Genomic DNA, 6,000 nt, shown 5'->3' on the forward strand with positions numbered 1-6,000 from the left:
CCACTAGCACACACCCCCTTATCCAGCTACCCACTAGCACACACCCCCTTATCCAGCTACCCACTAGCACACACCCCCTTATCCAGCTACCCGCTAGCACACACCCCTTATCCAGCTACCCACTAGCACACACCCCTTATCCATCTACCCACGAGTACAAACCCCATATCCATTTACCAACTAGCACACACCCCCTTATCCAGCTACCCACTAGCACACACCCCTTATCCAGCTACCCACGAGTACAAACCCCCATATCCAGCTACCCACTAGCACACACCCCTTAAAGCTACCCACTAGCTCACACCCCTAATCCAGCTACACACTAGCACACACCCCCATCTCCATCTACCCACTAGCTCACACCCCCATATCCAGCTACCCACTAGCACACACCCCCTTATCCAGCTACCCACTAGCACACCCCATATCCAGCTACCCACTAGCACACACACCCTTATCCAGCTACCCACTAGCACACACCCCCATCTCCATCTACCCACTAGCTCACACCCCCATATCCAGCTACCCACTAGCACACACCCCCTTATCCATCTACCCACTAGCACACACCCCCTTATCCAGCTACCCACTAGCACACACCCCATCTCCAGCTACCCACTAGCACACACCCCCTTATCCAGCTACCCACTAGCACACACCCCTTATCCAGCTACCCACTAGCACACACCCCCTTATTCAGCTACCCACTAGCACACACCCCCATATCCAGCTACCAACTAGCACACAACCCCTTATCCATCTACCCACTAGCACACACCCCCTTATCCAGCTACCCACTAGCTCACACCCCCAGCTCCAGCTACCCACTAGCACACACCCCCTTATCCAGCTACCCACTAGCTCACACCCCCTTATCCATCTACCCACTAGCTCACACCCCCTTATCCAGCTACCCACTAGCTCACACCCCATCTCCAGCTACCCACTAGCACACCCCCCTTATCCAGCTACCCACTAGCTCACACCCCCTTATCCAGCTACCCACTAGCTCACACCCCCTTATCCAGCTACCCACTAGCTCACACCCCCTTATCCAGCTACCCACTAGCTCACACCCCCTTATCCAGCTACCCACTAGCACACACCCCCTTATCCAGCTACCCACTAGCTCACACCCCCTTATCCAGCTACCCACTAGCACACACCCCCTTATCCAGCTACCCACTAGCTCACACCCCCTTATCCATCTGCCCACTAGCTCACACCCCCTTATCCAGCTACCCACTAGCTCACACCCCCTTTATCCAGCTACCCACTAGCTCACACCCCCATCTCCAGCTACCCACTAGCACACACCCCCTTATCCAGCTACTCATTAGTACACACCCCCATATCCAGCTACCCACTAGCACACACCCCCATATCCAGCTACCCACTAGCACACACCCCCTTATCCATCTACCCACTAGCTCACACCCCCTTATCCAGCTACCCACTAGCACACACCCCCTTATCCATCTACCCACTAGCTCACACCCCCTTATCCATCTACCCACTAGCTCACACCCCCTTATCCATCTACCCACTAGCTCACACCCCCTTATCCAGCTACCCACTAGCTCACACCCCCTTATCCAGCTACCCACTAGCTCCACCCCATGTCCAGCGCCAGAATCACTTTAGCCTGAAACTGCACCATTTTGTTTCTCTCCGTAGCATAAGCACTTTTAATATTTCAATAATAAAACGCTGCATTTATATACTAATACAGAAGAGAGCTCAGAGTGCATCCTCTGAACCTTGTCTTCAAAGACATTGCTGCCCTGTCTTCACAGGCCCAGCCTTATCATATATCTACTACAATACTGCTACAGAATAGAGTACTGCAGTCATATCTACTACAATACTACTACAGAATAGAGTACTGCAGTCACATCTACTACAATACTACTACAGAATAGAGTACTGCAGTCATATCTACTACAATACTACTACAGAATAGAGTACTGCAGTCACATATACTACAATACTACTACAGAATAGAGTACTGCAGTCACATCTACTACAATACTACTACAGAATAGAGTACTGCAGTCATATCTACTATAATACTACTACAGAATAGAGTACTGCAGTCACATCTACTACAATACTACTACAGAATAGAGTACTGCAGTCATATCTACTATAATACTACTACAGACTATAGTACTGCAGTCATATCTACTATAATACTACTACAGAATAGAGTACTGCAGTCATATCTACTATAATACTACTACAGACTATACTACTGCAGTCATATCTACTATAATACTACTACAGACTATAGTACTGCAGTCATATCTACTATAATACTACTACAGAATAGAGTACTGCAGTCATATCTACTACAATACTACTACAGAATATAGTACTGCAGTCATATCTACTATAATACTACTACAGAATAGAGTACTGCAGTCTAGGGCTCAGCCTCATTTCTACTCAGACCCTAAGTTCATTAGCATGTCTGCCCTGTCCTCATAGGCCCGACCAATCTCGTGTTATCAGACATCTCCCAGAGTTAGTCTCCGCCCTCGAAGATTACTTTTAACTTCCCAGTCTGATTGTCCAATGAAACAATCGGTTCAAACTCATCAGAGATGTTGATGATAAAACAGTTTTGCTTTCGGGGCAAGGAGTAAGAGCTGTCCGTGTTCAATCATAAAACACACTACCAGTCCATCCATGTTACAATCAAAATATCACATTCCACGTTCATTGCCACAGGTCTACAGTACATTCCACTATTATATATGCCGTGCCCTTAGAACAACAACAACAACAAACAACTTAAAATGTTCCGTTTCACATGTGAATTGGTTGTTTTGCACGTTGAGTTTATATTTCACAGGTGAAAAGCATGTCACACGCTGTTTCACATGTAAGAACATCCGTGAAAATCTCACTTTCACATGTGGAATTGGAAGTTCACATTTGTAAAACATTAACATGTGAAAATTACATTTGCTGTTTCACATGTAAGAACATCCGTGAAAATCTCACTTTCACATGTGGAATTGGAAGTTCACATTTGTAAAACATTAACATGTGAAAATTACATTTGCTGTTTCACATGTAAGAACATCCGTGAAAATCTCACTTTCACATGTGGAATTGGAAGTTCACATGTAACTTCAAGTTTAAAGTTGTAATGTCACACACACAAGTACAGTGAAATGCCTACCTTAACTCAAAACCCAACAATGCAATAATTAATAACAATGTATTACTAGAAGAAAAAAAACACAAGAAATAAGAATAAGAAATATGAAATACACAATAAACAGGAAATATTTAAAAAGTCAGAGCCATTACCATATTAACAATGTACAGGGATACTGGAGTGATGGAGGTAGATATGTATAGGGGGAAGGGGACAGGGATACTGGAGTGATGGAGGTAGATATGTATAGGGGGAAGGGGACAGGGATACTGGAGTGATGGAGGTAGATATGTATAGGGGGAAGGAGACAGGGATACTGGAGTGATGGAGGTAGATATGTATAGGGGGAAGGAGACAGGGATACTGGAGTGATGGAGGTAGATATGTATAGGGGGAAGGGGACAGGGATACTGGAGTGATGGAGGTAGATATGTATAGGGGGAAGGAGACAGGGATACTGGAGTGATGGAGGTAGATATGTATAGGGGGAAGGAGACAGGGATACTGGAGTGATGGAGGTAGATATGTATAGGGGGAAGGGGACAGGGATACTGGAGTGATGGAGGTAGATATGTATAGGGGGAAGGGGACAGGGATACTGGAGTGATGGAGGTAGATATGTATAGGGGGACAGGGATACTGGAGTGATGGAGGTAGATATGTATATGGGGAAGGGAACTAGGCATCAGGATATACGATAAACAGAGTAGCAGCAGCTTGCATTTGTGTGTGTGAGTTTGCGTGTGTGTGTGTGTGTGTGTGTGTGTGTGTGTGTGTGTGTTGGAGTGACAGTGTGTGTGTGTGTGTGTGTGTGTGTGTGTGTGTGTGTGTGTGTGTGTGTGTGTGTGTGTGTGTGTGTGTGTGTGTGTGTGTGTGTGTGTGTGTGTGTGTGTTGGAGTGACAGTGTGTGTGAGTGTGTAGGGCCCTGTGAGGGTAGGGGTGAAATAGTGTTATTGTCCTCAGAAAAGGTAGGGTTAGGATGTTGCAGTAGCAATGTTTCCACATTCCACACAAATTCGGTAATGTCATGGTTTTGCATTGATGTATATGTACAGAGCCTTCGGAAAGTATTCAGACCCCTTGACTTTTTCCACACTTTGTTACGTAGCAGCCTTATTCTAAAATTTATTAAATACTTTTTTTTTTTAAATATTCAGCAATTTACACACAATACCCCAGAATGACATAGGGAAAATATGTTTTCAGAAATTGTTGCAAATGTATTAAATGTAAAAAAAAAAATATACAGAAATACCTTATTTACATAAGTATTCAGACCCTTTGATATGACTTTACAACACAAGTCAACATTACCTCACATGGGAATCCTTAAAGAGATGGGTGGGGTTAAGGCTTAAGAGGGTGTGAACGATGCTGAATGGGTGGAGACAAAGAAGAGCTCTCCAGTAGGTACCAAAACATTCAAAGGCCATTTTCTCAAAAGTGAGGCTCCAAGTTTATCAACTTTCCAAGCAGAATTACGTTCCCATTGTTCCTTATATACACTTTTGTAGATCTGAGTCTCTACTTTTATCCAATGTAAAAAAAAAACACAAATTCAAATTTTGCTACATAAGACCGAATCCAGGTAGTCGGTCACAATTGAGCTCAGGTGCATCCTGTTTCCATTGATCATCCTGGAGATGTTTCTACTTGAATGGAGTCCACCTGTGGTAAATTCAATTCATTGGACATGATTTGGAAAGGCACACACCTGTCTGTCTATATAAGGTCCCACAGTCGACAGTGTATGTCAGAGAGAAAACCCAAGCCATGAGGTCAAAGGAATTGTCCATAAAACTCCGAGACAGGATTGTGTCGATAAACAGATCAGGGGAAGGGTACCAAAACATTTCTGCAGCATTGAAGGTCCCCACAGTGGCCTGAGTTGGACACTGAGTTGGACAGTCCTCCCCTTCCTTCTCTGAAGAGCCTCCACTGGTTCCAACCTAACATTCATACATTATTTATTACCTCATCAGCTGTCAGAGCAGCTAACCGATCGCTGCAGCTGTACACAGCCCATCTGTAAATAGCCCATCCAACCAACTACCTACCTCATCCCCATATCTGTTTTTCTGCTCTTTTGCACACCAGTATTTCTACTTGAACATTCTCATCTGTACGTCTATCACTCCAGTGTTAATTGCTACATTGTAATTACTTCGCCACTGTTGGCCTATTTATTGCCTTACCTCCTTACTTCATTTGCACACACTGTACACAGATTTGTCTATTGTGTTATTGACTGTACGTTTGTTTATTCCATGTGTAACTCTGTGTTGTTGTTTTTGTCGCACTGCTTTGCTTTACCTTGGCCAGGTCGCAGTTGTAAATGAGAACTTGTTCTCAACTGTTCTCAACTGTTCTCAATGACACCCCCTTCCCTATGTATTGAACTACTTCTGATGAGGGTCCATGGGGCTCTGGTTTAAAGCAGTGCACTATAGAGAAGAGGACATTGTTCTGTCTCACTGTGCTGTGAACAGGGTTCCTTTATCACTTAGTACGACAGAAGACAAACAGCAGTTTATGTGGCTGCACACAAAATAGTTTCAGACAAACTTAGCAAGGATATAAAGTTTGGGACATTTTTTTATTTAATTTAATGAAACACTTCACATTAGACCTTTTTTTGTTGTTGTATTTTTGACCATTATTTAATGACGGCCTACCAGGGAACAGTGGGTTAACTGCCTTGTTCAGGGGCAGAAAGACAGATTTGTACCTTGTCAGCTCGGGGATTCGAACTTGCAACCTTTCGGTTACTAGTCCAACACTCTAACCACTAGGCTACGCTGCCACCCAGTACATTGTCATGTATTCAA

The 6,000-nt window shown here is 44.3% G+C and overlaps 1 protein-coding gene across 2 annotated transcripts in view; it reads right to left on the reverse strand.

Annotated features, from left to right (window-relative positions):
• The window catches only part of LOC106568544 (netrin receptor DCC), a 596,063-nt gene that overhangs the window by 425,037 nt on the left and 165,026 nt on the right, over positions 1-6,000 (reverse strand). The window lies entirely within an intron of this gene.

This window comes from Salmo salar, chromosome 13, assembly GCF_965601325.2.
Source record: "Salmo salar chromosome 13, fSalSal1, whole genome shotgun sequence".
Taxonomy (NCBI): Eukaryota; Metazoa; Chordata; class Actinopteri; order Salmoniformes; family Salmonidae; genus Salmo; species Salmo salar.